At 39.3% G+C, this 13567-nt stretch overlaps 1 protein-coding gene, 1 long non-coding RNA gene and 1 other non-coding gene across 3 annotated transcripts in view; all 3 read left to right on the plus strand.

Moving 5' to 3' along the window:
- Nucleotides 1-13567, plus strand: part of LOC129718443 (RING finger protein 17) — a 580234-nt gene that overhangs the window by 390267 nt on the left and 176400 nt on the right. The window lies entirely within an intron of this gene.
- LOC129718446 (uncharacterized) lies at nt 2883-3151 on the plus strand. The gene is made up of 2 exons (XR_008726899.1): nt 2883-3020; nt 3064-3151. It is a non-coding gene; the product is annotated as an uncharacterized LOC129718446 (long non-coding RNA).
- Trnal-cag (transfer RNA leucine (anticodon CAG)) lies at nt 11737-11819 on the plus strand. The gene has a single exon. It is a non-coding gene; the product is annotated as a tRNA-Leu (tRNA).

The raw sequence follows: 13567 nt of genomic DNA on the forward strand, positions 1-13567 counted from the left end.
CAACGATCGATTCGCTTCTCAGAGCTGATGTAGTCTAGTCATGTGTTTGTTTTCTCCCAGAAACCTATGCACGCTATCATCATTTCATTATGGGTTGAGAGGATTCGAGTTTAGTCCCGGCCTGTACACTTCGTGAAGTGCACAATTGATGAATAAACGACGATTGCATCATATTCGTTTCGTTTCCATCACTGATTCAGGAGTGGTGTATATGTGGCACATCTCCAATACCGGCAGCGCCTGTGTTTTGAAACTGTTATCGACTATCGATGGATTATTTATATCAAAACGGTATTGTTGATCTATAGCGTGCTCCAACAGAGCAGATTTCTCTCTGAGCTGCTGTATCAGTGGATCAGAGTATTCGTGACCAGTCGATAGGTGCCGATCGAGAATGTTCACTAACGGCTGGTGGCCATACATCCTCGTTCGCAGCTGATTTTTGGTCATACCGATGTAGCATTTCTCGCAGTCAATACATGCAATTCGGTACACGGCATTACTTTTCTGCATGTGGGGAACAGGATCTTTAGCAGTCTTACACAAACTCTTGACTGTGTGATCGCTGCTGCAAGCGATTCCCACCGAAGGCATGTTGATTTTTAGTGTGCGTTTTATCATAGGTATGAGACCTGGTATATGTACCAACGATCGATAACAGTCTGGTTTGCTAGTTGTTTCTGTTATTTCTGGAGGGCGGCCGTGGCGAAGCATTCTGTTGATAAGCCGCAGTGGATAGTTGTTACTTAGTAGCATTTTAGTTATAATCTGATTCTTCTCGTCCTCCGTGCGAAAGGTGCTCAACGTTCGAACCCGGTCAATTAAATTGAAGACAACCCCGATTTTTTTGAGCCATTGGATGGAACGAGAAATAATTAAGCATTCTGCCTGATGCCATCGGCTTGGCATACCAATCCGTTAGGATCCTTCCGTCGTCGGTTCTAATTAGCAGCATATTCAGGTACGGTAATCTACCATTCTCCTCCATTTCACAAGTGAAACGTATGTTTTCATCCTGCAGATTAAAGATGTCGAGAACTTCTTGTACTCTGTCCCTATGGATCAGCACGAAACTGTCATGGGTGGGATTGCCTGCTGCCTGCGCTGCTTTGGTAATAATGTTGTTCATCACTATGTCGGCCAGAATAGGTGACAAAGGGCTGCCCATTGCAGTTCCCGATCGTTGGTGGAAAAACTTTCCACGGAAAACAAAGAAACTGGCATCGATGCAAAATTCCAGAATTTCGAGAAATAAATCCAGATTGATTTCCGTGTTTTTCTATATCTCATCCCACATCATTATAACGTCATGTGTCACAGCATGTTTAGTCACATTTGTGAAAAGAGAAACCACATCAAACGATACTAATATGTGGTCCTGCGGAACCTCTAGTCGGTTAACATACTCACAGAAAGTATTTGAATTTTTTGCGTAGTAAACACTGTCGACTGAAGTTTGAAGAATTGTCGACTGAAGCTTGAAGCACACGGGAGACGTATCTGCATAGGTTGTAGGTTGGTGCAGTTATGTTGGGGACTACCGGACGTAGTGGTATGCCTTGTTTATGTGTCTTGGGTAAACCGTATATGCGAGGACATATCGCATTGCTGCTTTAAATGATGCAAACGCTGCACTATGCTGTTGTTCATTCGTTGGTACTTAGCCGTGGGGTCCCTAGTCAAAGGCTCATACGTGTTCGTGTCCTCGACCAACTGCTTCATTTTCTCATCGTACTCCTCCAGACTCATCATAACGGTTCGGTTTCCTTTGTCCGCCTCCGTGATTAAGATGTCCGGATGAGTTCTGATGAATTTCCTTGTTACGGTCTCTGCCCGGTGACAAAAGACTTCGACTTGTGTGCTGGTGGAGGATCTTCTTAAGAAGTTTTGCATTTCGTTAATGACTTGGCATCTCGTTCGTTCACGTGTATCTTGATTCGTCTCCGAAGACAAGACCATTTCAACATCAGCAATGAGATGAATGAAAGGCATTTCGGCAAACGATCTGTACGGGAGAGCAAACTTAGGACCCATGCTCAACAGCGTCAAGCACTCTGTGGGGATAGATACAGTGGTAGTGTTCAAAATAGCCTTTTCATTGACATTGGGCTCGTATGATTGATTATCGTCTGCCGTGCTCGTGAGCAACTTACGCATTTTTTTATTCGTTTGTTCGGTTCTTTTACGGAGGTTCGTGTAGAATGCAAATTTCTGACTCGTTAGAAACTGTCGATACAAGTCCGGGTCCGTGGATTTAACGATCCGATTTCGTGAACACGACATGCTTTGTTGTATCATCTTGACGTTGTGGAAAGTATCCTGAATCTCATACTAAACATTTCAAAAGGTCCTATCTGCTTACATCGTTTTTCCGGAGCGTCTTTTCATTTTGGTAATGGTGCAGCTTTAGTAACTCTCCCAAGCGTGGTTTTTGTTTAGAAGGCTAGAGTGATCCCTCCGCTTTCAACTTGTGCAAATAACGTGTCATAAAAGGTGTTTAATAAGTTGTGGTGATTGAATAAAAGTGATCGATCAAAAAATCGGTTAAAGCAGATAGGACCTTTTGAAATGTTTCTCTAGGAATCTCAGTATTCTGAAGAGATTTTTGAAACCTGGCGATATGGGATGTCAGTTTTTGGGCAAACGGACTTCTGCTAGCTAAAAGCCCGTGTACACTTTTCAGCGAATGCACTATATGTGGCGGAACCAGGCCTTTCCTCCGACACTCGAGGAGAAAATTCTTCCGGTTCAGCATGTTACCAAGTTTCTGGTTGTAGTTGGCATACGCCTTCAATATTTCTAGGGTTTCCTGTCCATAACGCTGACCAATCTGCGCGTAAAATGATGTATGTGGCGCTTCTGCCATTGTTATTAGTCTAGTTAAATAAATGACATACTTCTACATGCCTAAAATAATCCGATATACGCAAATCTGGAGCAAAATTATATGTTTGCAGTTTGTACCACTATGCAGTGGGACTGTAATGCGGGTACTTTCAATATGGGACAAAAACAACTTGGTATTTTTCCATACAAAAGTATCAATTTTAATTTTTTTTCCAGAAAATATGATAACAATTGAGTCGATTCCCGATGATAACTCAAAAGTGACTAAAATCAGTATGGGACAGTTATGCGGGTACCGGCAGTATTGTGCTTGTAACCAGAGGTGCAACAATTCAATCTGTATATTGAATTTCAAAATCTTTCACAGATTTCCAGTTTAACAATCTGTAGAAAATCTGTAAAGGGGCCATTCCTAAACCACATGGCCATAAGGAGGAGGATGAGGGATGGGGGGGGGGGGTTGTCAAAAGACCACGATAGACCACGCACGGGGGTGGGGTGGTTAACGAAATGACCACGTGGTCCCTGTCTTTCTTGACTTATAATTCATTGATGCCACCAAGTCAAGAATGAAGCTTTTGCATTTTAGAAATATAGAATGTACTGGAAGTTTAATAATAAAAATGTAACAATTTAAGTGAATTTTTGGCACTTGACAAAGACCACGTGGTTCAAGTCGCAAAGGGGAGGTTGGCCAAAAGACCACGGCGGGGTACGGGGGGTATAAAAAGTGATCAAAACATGACCCCGTGGTTTAGGAACGGCCCCAAATTTAGTGAAAATTCGAAGAAATCTACATGTTTTTGCAGAATTCTGTACTCTAATCTGTTAAAAAGATATTAATTGTTCGTCTTCGCGATAAGTTTACTTCCCTTAGGGGCCGTTCCTAAACCACGTGGTCATGTTTTGATCACTTTTTATACCCCCCGTACCCCCCGTGGTCTTTCGGCCAACCCCCCTCCCCCCCTTGCGACTTTAACCACGTGGTCTTTTCATTTGTCAAGTGCCAAAAATTCACCTAAATTTTAACATTTTTACTATCAAACTTTTAAACTACGTATGGCCATGCTATTGGAGGTGGCGATATCAATAAGTCGATAGCCGTCGTTCGTGAGCCGGTGTGCGCTGAATTGTCCAACCTTGCCAACCTGAGTGTGATATTCCGTTTTTAATGTAGTAATGTAGTAAGAGCTTTCAAAAACACATACAGGTTTTTCAAAAAACTCACATTTTAAGATTTACCCAGTTTAGTTATTGCATACAACCGATTGACTGATATGTATCTTCATCTTTTTAATATAAATAGATTTATTGAGCGTTTTACCGGTGAACTACGATTTTACTATTCCCATTATTTCAACTGTGTTTACACCATACAAACAAAGTGATTCTTATTTTACCTCATTAACAACAAATTCGAATTAAACTAATGTTACTTCATAATTTTCATTGAGTAATTTTTCATTCCCATCCGTGCAATTCGCAAGTTTTGTCAGATCCGTTAGTCACGTGCCATTACAAAGTGGGTAGGTCCATTAGCTGATAAATTAGCGAAATTTCCACACCGCAAAGCTACTTTCTATTTCATTTCATCCAGTGCGCCGTATGTTCACAAGCCTTCTTCCCGTGCACCGGAGTGCCGCAAAAAATGGTGTTGAAAAGTAGAAAAAAAACAGAGCCATTGTTATTGGCAGAAGATCATGCGTTCCTCCACGATTGACCATCTGCCAATTTATTCTCGCCTCGTATTATGCCAGTTTCACGCGTGCAGCGGAAAATTTGCTTTGCAGATTCGCTTTTAGTTCCAAATGCATCTTCGTAACGTTTCCGCGGTGCGCTTGATGGCGAATAAATTACTGGGAAGCTTACTCTCATTTGACTAATTTGACATTTTTCTCCCCTTCGAGGCGAGTGACAAAATCACTTCGTACAAGATGTTAATCTCGGCTGTGCTTCTCTGCTTCTTATGCAAATCGTGAATATTTAAGTACTGTCGGACAGACAACCAGGACGTGGATACCGAGTGCGAAGGTGTTAGCGAAAATGACTTCATCTATATGCTATCTTTTTTGCTTGGCTGCATCAAATAGTACACTCACAACCAGGCTTCGAAATGGTCACGGTAGAACCACTTTTCACTGCGATAATCGTCCTCTTCTTCTCCGACGCTACCAAGGCTCGCTGTCTAAGTACATTCTTAAACAAACATGTCAAATGTGTATCGCCATCACGACGTTATTTTTCTCAAACGTATTTTGACATTTTTTCTAGAAATGAGAATTACGCACGTTGAGTGTGTGTATTCTGGAAATTATTTATACCATTGATCTTGTAATAATATTTCTCAGCATAAATAAACGAAGTAGACAGAAAAAGGCCGAAATAACATCGCTAAAAGATTAACAGTGTGCATCTCTTCGATACGTGAGTGTCGTTTGACTATCCTTTTCTTTCTGTGAGCCGAGCGGCGATGGTTTGGTTATTTTACATTTACGAGCGAAAGCCGACTGTGACGCACGCTAAGGAAGCGAGATCAAATGAAATTGGTGACCGTTTACAAGCCTGCTCACAACTCCGATGTCTTTATATGCATTTTCATCTGGGAAAAAAGAACATTTCCATTAGAAATGGTTCGAGTACTCTCCAAGATTGCCCTGATTAAGGTCTCAAATTCGATTTCGAAGCACACACACACTTCCTAGGACAGTGGCAACGGTTGCAGCAAAGGGGAAGACCCTGTAGCCATTAATAAGGATAGTACATTGATTTGATTTGATTGAAACCTCTGTCACGGAAAGATTGGTGTAGGAGTGCGCAAGGACCGGAAACAGGAAGCTCAATTAAAGAAATCGACCAAATACTGAAGCGTTCTCTTCTAATCTCGAGTGCAGAGGAAAACCTGCAGTTGAACGAACGAGAAATTGTGATTGGAAAAATATTAGTGAAGCATCTTCCTTCGCCGGCTCCCCCGAGGGGAACACTATCTTCGGGTCGGCACGAGAAGAATGCCTATGGTCTACAACAAAAGACGATCATTTCTGTGCCTGCATAGGATGGGGAGGTAAGAAAAGGCTGAAAAAGGAAAGCAGTGATTGAACAATAACACCAATCTTCGGAAGGTGTGTGAAGAACCAAATGTGCTTGGAATAAAGAAATGAAGTTTCCAATAGGTTTTAAGTGGGAAAATCTGTTCGTCCAGTTCGGGCCAATTCAGAGCTAATCATAAGGGACGGTTCCTCCCCCGAGTGGGTCCCCGGTCTGCATTAAAGAAATTAGATTGTTGAGTCTGGTTATAGCGTCGTGGTTCATCTTCCAGTGAAGGAGTTTAGGTTTTTGGTGGTGGGTTCTATTTTTATAATTATATTGAAAAAAAAGCAACTGAATGATACAAATTCAAATTAAACCGATTTAAATTGCGATGTATCAGTCATTTGATAATTTTGCCGTTTTGTTAATACATACTTTTTTCATTTTACAGTTTGATATTTTAAAATTTTATTATTGAAACTTGCTATTCACCATTTTATTATTTTATCATCCCATCACTCCACAAAGTATCTATTTTTTTTAATTCAGCACTGTATTATCAACTAATTTTAACATTAATTCATTTTATTATCATCATTTTCTCATTTAAAGTTTTAATATTTTTGTCATTTTATTATTTTGTTATCATTCGTCACGCTTTCATTCTACCACATTATGTTTTCATCACTTCATCATTTCATCATCCTATTCAGAGTAATACTCTTTGGGGACCCGTTAATATTGATTGACAGCTATCGGCTGATCTCGATGCAATCGACACCACAACCTAACTTCCTATTCGGGGCCGGCACGGTGGGGTAACTCAATAAGGAATCAAACTGGATTTAAACCTCATTTGAATGCGCTAATGACAGCTGATTGTGTCGTCGTACCGCGTGGTCTATCGCTTTCTCTCTCTCTCTGTCTACCTCGCCATTTCTTGCACTGCAGCAGATGTCATATACGACAGGTGGGACTTTCACGCTTTCTAGTTTTGCGATTATTATTGTTCTACTCCTGGGAGAAGTTAATTAGAAAAGTTCTTCCACTCGTCGTTGGCAACATCATCTCATCATCACCTCCGCTGTCGTCGTTGCAGACTGTGGCCAATGCTGGCAATGAAAGACCAATTTTTATATTCATTGAATCCAACGGTGATAGCGAGAAGCTACCGTGCCAAATGTTCACGAGAAAGTTTCCACTTATCAGCCATACGTGCATGCAAACGTTGAATGGTGCTGGTAAGAGGGTCAGCTTCGGGAGCAAAAGATGATGACAAGGACGATATGTGGTGATGACACGAATCCGTAACGTCGCCGCTGTGATGAAAAGAGGTCTAGTGTATAATTACGTTTCTCCGCCCCGGAGACCACGATATGCAGTGGGCTCGATTTTGTACCGGGTGCATATGTTCACGAGATGTACTTTTTTGTGCCGGTGGGTTGAGATGGCGAACAAGAAGATGATGTGTGGTTTGGTGAGCCTTTTGGGACAGCGAGAATCGTCTCGATCCATATGCAATTCTTTGGCATTGGTTAAGGCGGCGGCGGCATGACGAGGGATGATACCACCGCACGCGAAGGAGAGCCACCTTGGAGTTAAGGTTGATATATTGCATTTTTTTTATTATGCCGGCACATCGAAACAGTAAAATGTGCAGTAAAATATAAACACTACTCTACAAGAAGTTATTTTTCTTAATTTTTCTATCACTGACCAAACGGTGAAGGCATTGGTGTCTAATCTGATTAAATGTTGTTTTTGCATGTTATACATTCGTTGATCGAAATTAGAGCAAAAATTGTATGAAATGAGGTTGATTAAGACTTGAACTTTTGCGTTTACGATTCAACTTAGGAGAATTTCTACTGGTGATACTTATAACAATAAAATTTCAATCGCTTTCGATTTTGAAGTTGACTTCCACAAATTTAGAAACCTAATCTTTAAAAATACGCCTGTTTTATCCGATATTGGCGATTTAGTCTTCATGAAAGCATAACACAATTCAAATAATCAAAGTTGGCAAGTACGCTAATCTCTTTTAGTTCATATAACTACCGAATTTTACCCTTTTACCTGCTCTATATTGTTTGTTTTTAATAATGTCGATTTTAGTCGGATGGAAACCTAACTTTTAATTGAGGTCACAATCCTTAATATTCGTAATTAAAATATACACGCATATATTTTATACACACATACATACACCCGCAGATTGACGTACACGCAGGCATGCGTCATACATAAAAGGTGCCTTTTTACATCGATATTTTCCTGAAACTTCGACCGCTTTGAGGTTTTTTTCGAGGAGACGGAACTTTAGAGAACTACTCCTAAGTTAAATTCGAAAATTCGATTTTTATTGCCACCCTAGCACTGCTGTACCAACCCGCATAATTTACGGGTATTGGCAGTCTTGGACCTGGTGTGCGTTTTCTTCTACAGTTACAACCCACTAGTGATGGTCGGGTTTCGGGTTTGAAAATTTTTGAAGGTTTCGGGTACGAGTCGGGTTTGGGTTTGGTGGAAAAAAAATCGGGTTTGAAAATGTCGGGCTTAGGTCTGAAACCCCGAAACCCGACTATATCAAATAAGCATTTTTATAAGATAATGATGTCTAATTTCATGTAACTGTAAAAATCACTAACATTTCAATACCAATCGAGGCTCAAAGCTTCAGGGCAGCTTCAAATTAATACAAAAAATCGAGCCGAAAAAAAATCTCGGGTTCGGGTCGAATTCGGGTTTCACAAAAATAAAATTTTCGGGTTCGGGTCGGGTTCGGGTTTCACAGTTCCGGGTTCGGGTTTCACAATATTAAAATTTTCGGGTTCGGGTCGGGTTCGGGTTTGATTGAAAAAAAAAGTTTAGGGTTCGGGTCGGGTTTAGTTTCAACCGAAAAAAAATCGGATACGGGTCGGGTACGGGTTTAAAAAAAGCAAAACTCGACCATCTCTACCACCCACGTGGTAGAAACGTATTCATGAGAAACACGAAGAATAAATGTGAACCGGAACCGATTTCAAAATATACACCCGTATCGCGTGAAAGTCAGTGGACGAATAAATGATGATGTGATGAAATAAACCCGTACGATTGTCGGAAAGGAGTAACGCCAAAAGTAGGCGGGGCCGTGGAAATGGTATTATGGAAGAATGTAAAAAAAGTTGGACTACGCAGCATATTGTGTTTAGGTATAATGACGAACGTTGCGCGGTAAGTACATTTTTATCACTTTAAGCAACATTCTGAGAGTTGCAGAAAAATCATAACTACTTCAATTGAATAATTCTGATGCGCCAAAAAAAAAAAGGCACCGTCCGCTACGAAATGTTGCACTCAAATGAGCGTGGGTTGCAGCAAAAACTATACAAACATAAAATCGTCGCATGCTGCGCTGCGGCAAGCCTGCTTGCTACTGGTCGATCCGGTTTTCAGTAAATCATCCTTTTGTTACAGTGATCAGATGAACACTGAAGACTGAAAAGTTGCATGTTGGCTGTTATATGTGACTAATGACAGTCATACTTCCGGTGGGCGTGTCGTTGGGCACTCGAGAAAAAAAACTAAAGCTATTTGTGTCAACTACAAAGATGTATGTTTGGATGATATACAAATATATGCAGAACATTGTTGCCTTCTTAATGCAACATGTTTTTAAATGTTTGAAACAATCGTAATATAAAACGTAGAGATATAACGATATACAATAAGAGTTAAAAAAGTGTCTTCGGCAAAGTTTTTTGTGACAACATTATCCACAACTTAGCTGAAGACATCTTTTTTGCTCAAATTCATGAATGAAAACGTAGATTTTGCAGCGCCCCTAGCTGCGAAGCTCCGAACTAAAACTTATTGTCATTCTTTGAGTCTTTTTATATATATATATTTTTTTTTTTTGTAGATTAGACCTAAAACGCGAATTACCGTAGGTTGAACCATTTCCAGCTTCTTGCTGATTGCACGATGAGAAATATTCGGATTTTCTACCTCTCCTGTCGTTCCGACTTCATCTTCGCAACGATTGCACTAGTAGCTGAGTGCAACTTACACAGTGTCAACAATACACATTGAACAAATTTCACCCAGATGTTCAATAGGAAATACTCAATGAGTAAAAAGTTACAGCCATTTGAAAATGATGATTTTTAATTCTGTACACCTTTTAATCGAATCCTGCAGATAATCGAATCACAACAAAAATTTTCGAATTTGCGATCAGCGAATATAAAATAAACATTCCCTTTTGTTATTTTACTTGTATAGGCGATGGCGCACTGTACTACTTCAGTTGTCTTATTTGATTTGGCTGAAACTTTGCGTAGATGTTTGTATGGGCCAGATGCCATTTTGTGCTATTGTTTTTTGTTTTTTAATCACGACTCATTTTTTAGAAGCTATGTAAAAATGTTATTTTAAAATCGTGTTGATGAATTTTAATATATTTGAGGTCAAATCGGTTTGTTTGATTGGTGTGACGTCTTCGGCAAAGTTATAGATAATAGTTTTGTCTCTCTTCGATTTTTTTCTTATGAATTAAACTTTGAAAAATAAAACTTTCCAAAACAGCTCATTTTTTTGAATCTATATTTTTAAATCGGCAAAAGAGTGTTAAAAATTTATGGTTGTTCGATCATGGAGAAATTAGAACTAAAAAGGTCAAAATATTTCGGGAAAAAAATTAAACCAGAACATTTGGTTTGATTGGGATAACGTCTTCAGCAAAGTTACAGACAATAATTTTGTCCTTCTGGGAAAAATGTACACCGTGAGACAAAAAGTTTTTCTTTTAAACACAAAAATATAATTATAAATTAAATATCTCAAAATACTCACTTTTTATACTTCTGAATTTTTCCTACAAAAACTACATATTAACTAACCAAAAATAATTTACGGAACTTGGAAAAATAAAAAATAAAAAAATAACATTTTCAACAAAAAAAAAAACATATTTTCTAAATCTATTTTTTACAATGTTTATTTTACTTTCGTAATGACAAAAGTACTATCTACAACTTTGCTGATGACACTATACCGATCAAACAAACCGTTTGATCTCCCGGATTTTTCGCTGACATAAATCAAACGTCGGGACTATTTCCTGCACCGAATGCCTATCAATGATAATAGACATTTTTAGCATCTAAGTGGTTTGCATGATCGGTATAATGTCATTGTGAGAGAACTGTCGGAAATCTTCATAAAGTTGAACAAAAATATTATTGAACTTAGGCTATACAAAAATAAGCTTCCCACAAATGTTTCGTTGTTGCTAATGTGTTGTAGGGAGTCTTCTCATCAGTGTTTTCAAAAAATGATCAGTTAGAAATTAACGAATGTAAATATGATCATATAATTGTAAGAATTGATTTCCAATAAATCTCAATACAATATAGGATAAATTGAACAATTGGTTCATGCATAATCGAGTAGCACCTAATGCTAAAATAGGAATAATCTATTTATAGTTTCCCTGCGCGTGAATGTAGCGGTAAAAGGTAGCCGTTTTAAGGAGAACATGTCTTAAGTTAACAAATTTTCGAAACAGTCATTCCAGCTGCTATATTATAGTGACAAACCTCACTAAAATGGCTTTTTATGAATTATACGATGGATACTAAAATGTAGTGACGCACTCATTTTTTTGTTACTCATTTGGGTGACTAATACCTAAACCGCCCAACAATTGTTGGTAAAATTGATCAGGTATATGTACATAAATACCTTTTTTCGCCCTCGATATCGAGTAACGAGTCGTTACTAACGACTGTATGTTTAGTAGATCGGTTTTGCTCACCACACGCACTAGCGACACCTACAGCTATAGTATGCGTTTGAGCACTGCCTTTCTCACAAGTCAGGATGGCCGAGTGGTCTAAGGCGCTACGTTCAGGTCGTAGTCTTCTCTGAAGGCGTGGGTTCGAATCCCACTTCTGACAAATAGTTTTTTGTTTGTTATGATATCTTTTTATAACAAATTACTTTTTTTCTACTAACCGCAAGTAAACACATATAGCTTAGAATGTGTTCAATTTTGTGTTCATCATTGAGCTTCCTTTCATAAAGAGTTAATAAACGCCACCAGGCTCCTCTGCTGGCAAATCAGTTGTGAGTAGATACTTTTGAATATACTGTATAGAAAATGAGTTAGAAATTCCAGTGGCAAATTATAGTCCTTTCTGTCTATGGCAAGCGTGAACGATGTATAGAAAATATGGTAAGGTAAAGAATGGCTCAAGCAGTGGCGCCTACTTCAATTAGTCTAAATAACAGGGCCTGAACCCTGGGAAGAAAATCTTATTCTGGCGTTAATTTGATGCATTTTAATCATTTTAAATGCAATTTTCTGTTTGAAATTTATTGTTGAGTGATCATTACGGTGTTAACAACAATACATAATACGATACATAACAAATACCAGAATTCAGTTTCGACGTTGGACTAACGTCTATATCGAAGTTAGGCACCTGAATTTGAAAATCTAGTAATTCAACCGAGGAAAACCAGGGAAAAGTGGTCAGGTTTTGAGCGCTTATATATCAGTCATTTCTTTTCAGAATTTCGAGGTTTTGGCATCAACCGATCAGAAATTCTTTTACGGTTGAATTTATGTAACAAAAATAACCTATTGTTCGAGATACACTATTGAAAAATTGATAAATCACATCGATTGTCTAAATCATACCGAGCAACCAATCACCACCTCTCTTCACAAGCACAGTCGACACTAACGGATACAACCGATCTGACTTTGTAAACAGTCTCACAGCTTTCAACCAATAACGAGCTCGCTTTCGGTAGCTGCAACAGGTGTTTCAACACCGTTTTAAAATGCTTCTTTTATCATTACCACTGAACAGATTCTAAACACCAATGGCTTGATTGATAGGGGAAATATTGCGCAAGATTGTCATACAATAATTTAAATATGTGCTCGATACTAAACTAGTTAAAAGTTGTGGTAAAAGTCGTGCACATTCAACCAATCACAAGCTCGCTTCTTGTTTGCTCGCGGATGGATTTTTGCTTTGGGCTATATAATAGCCTGTGTCGTCTCATAGCAGTCATCAGTTAACAAGTGAAAGGCCACCAGGCCGGTCTTGTATAATCAGCAGCGGTGGCTGATTCCAGCGGCCAAACTGAGCTGCAGCAGAACCAGAGCGGTGGTATCAGGCAGCAGCGGCGGAGGTAGTGGGAAGCTGCATTTCTTCATTCAGTTCGGTGCTCCTTCGATCTGAGTTGGACCCCACCAGCGGTAATCCAATTCAGATATCGTTGGGTGAAAACGTTGGGTGTGTGTGCAGTGTGCACATATAGCGTATGTGCATCTGTATTGCTATGACATTTGCGATGATAGGGATGGCGCTGTTGCGTGTGTATGGCTAGCTATAGCGTGTGTAAGACACTAGCATGTGTAGCATATTATGGCTATTGCGTGTATATCTTCAGCGTGTGTACGGATAGTTATAGCTTGTGTGTGGATAGCTGCTGCGTGTGTAATGATTAGTTATATCGTATGTATGGATAGTAATAGCGCATGGTTGGATAGCTTATGCGTGTGTATAGATAGTTGTATCGGATGTATGGAAAGGAATAGCGTGTGTATGGATAGCTATAGCTACAGCGTGTGTATGAATAGTTTTAACGCGTGTTTAGATAGCTATAGCATGTGTGTGAATAACTTTAG

This window comes from Wyeomyia smithii, chromosome 1, assembly GCF_029784165.1.
Source record: "Wyeomyia smithii strain HCP4-BCI-WySm-NY-G18 chromosome 1, ASM2978416v1, whole genome shotgun sequence".
NCBI classification, from domain to species: Eukaryota; Metazoa; Arthropoda; class Insecta; order Diptera; family Culicidae; genus Wyeomyia; species Wyeomyia smithii.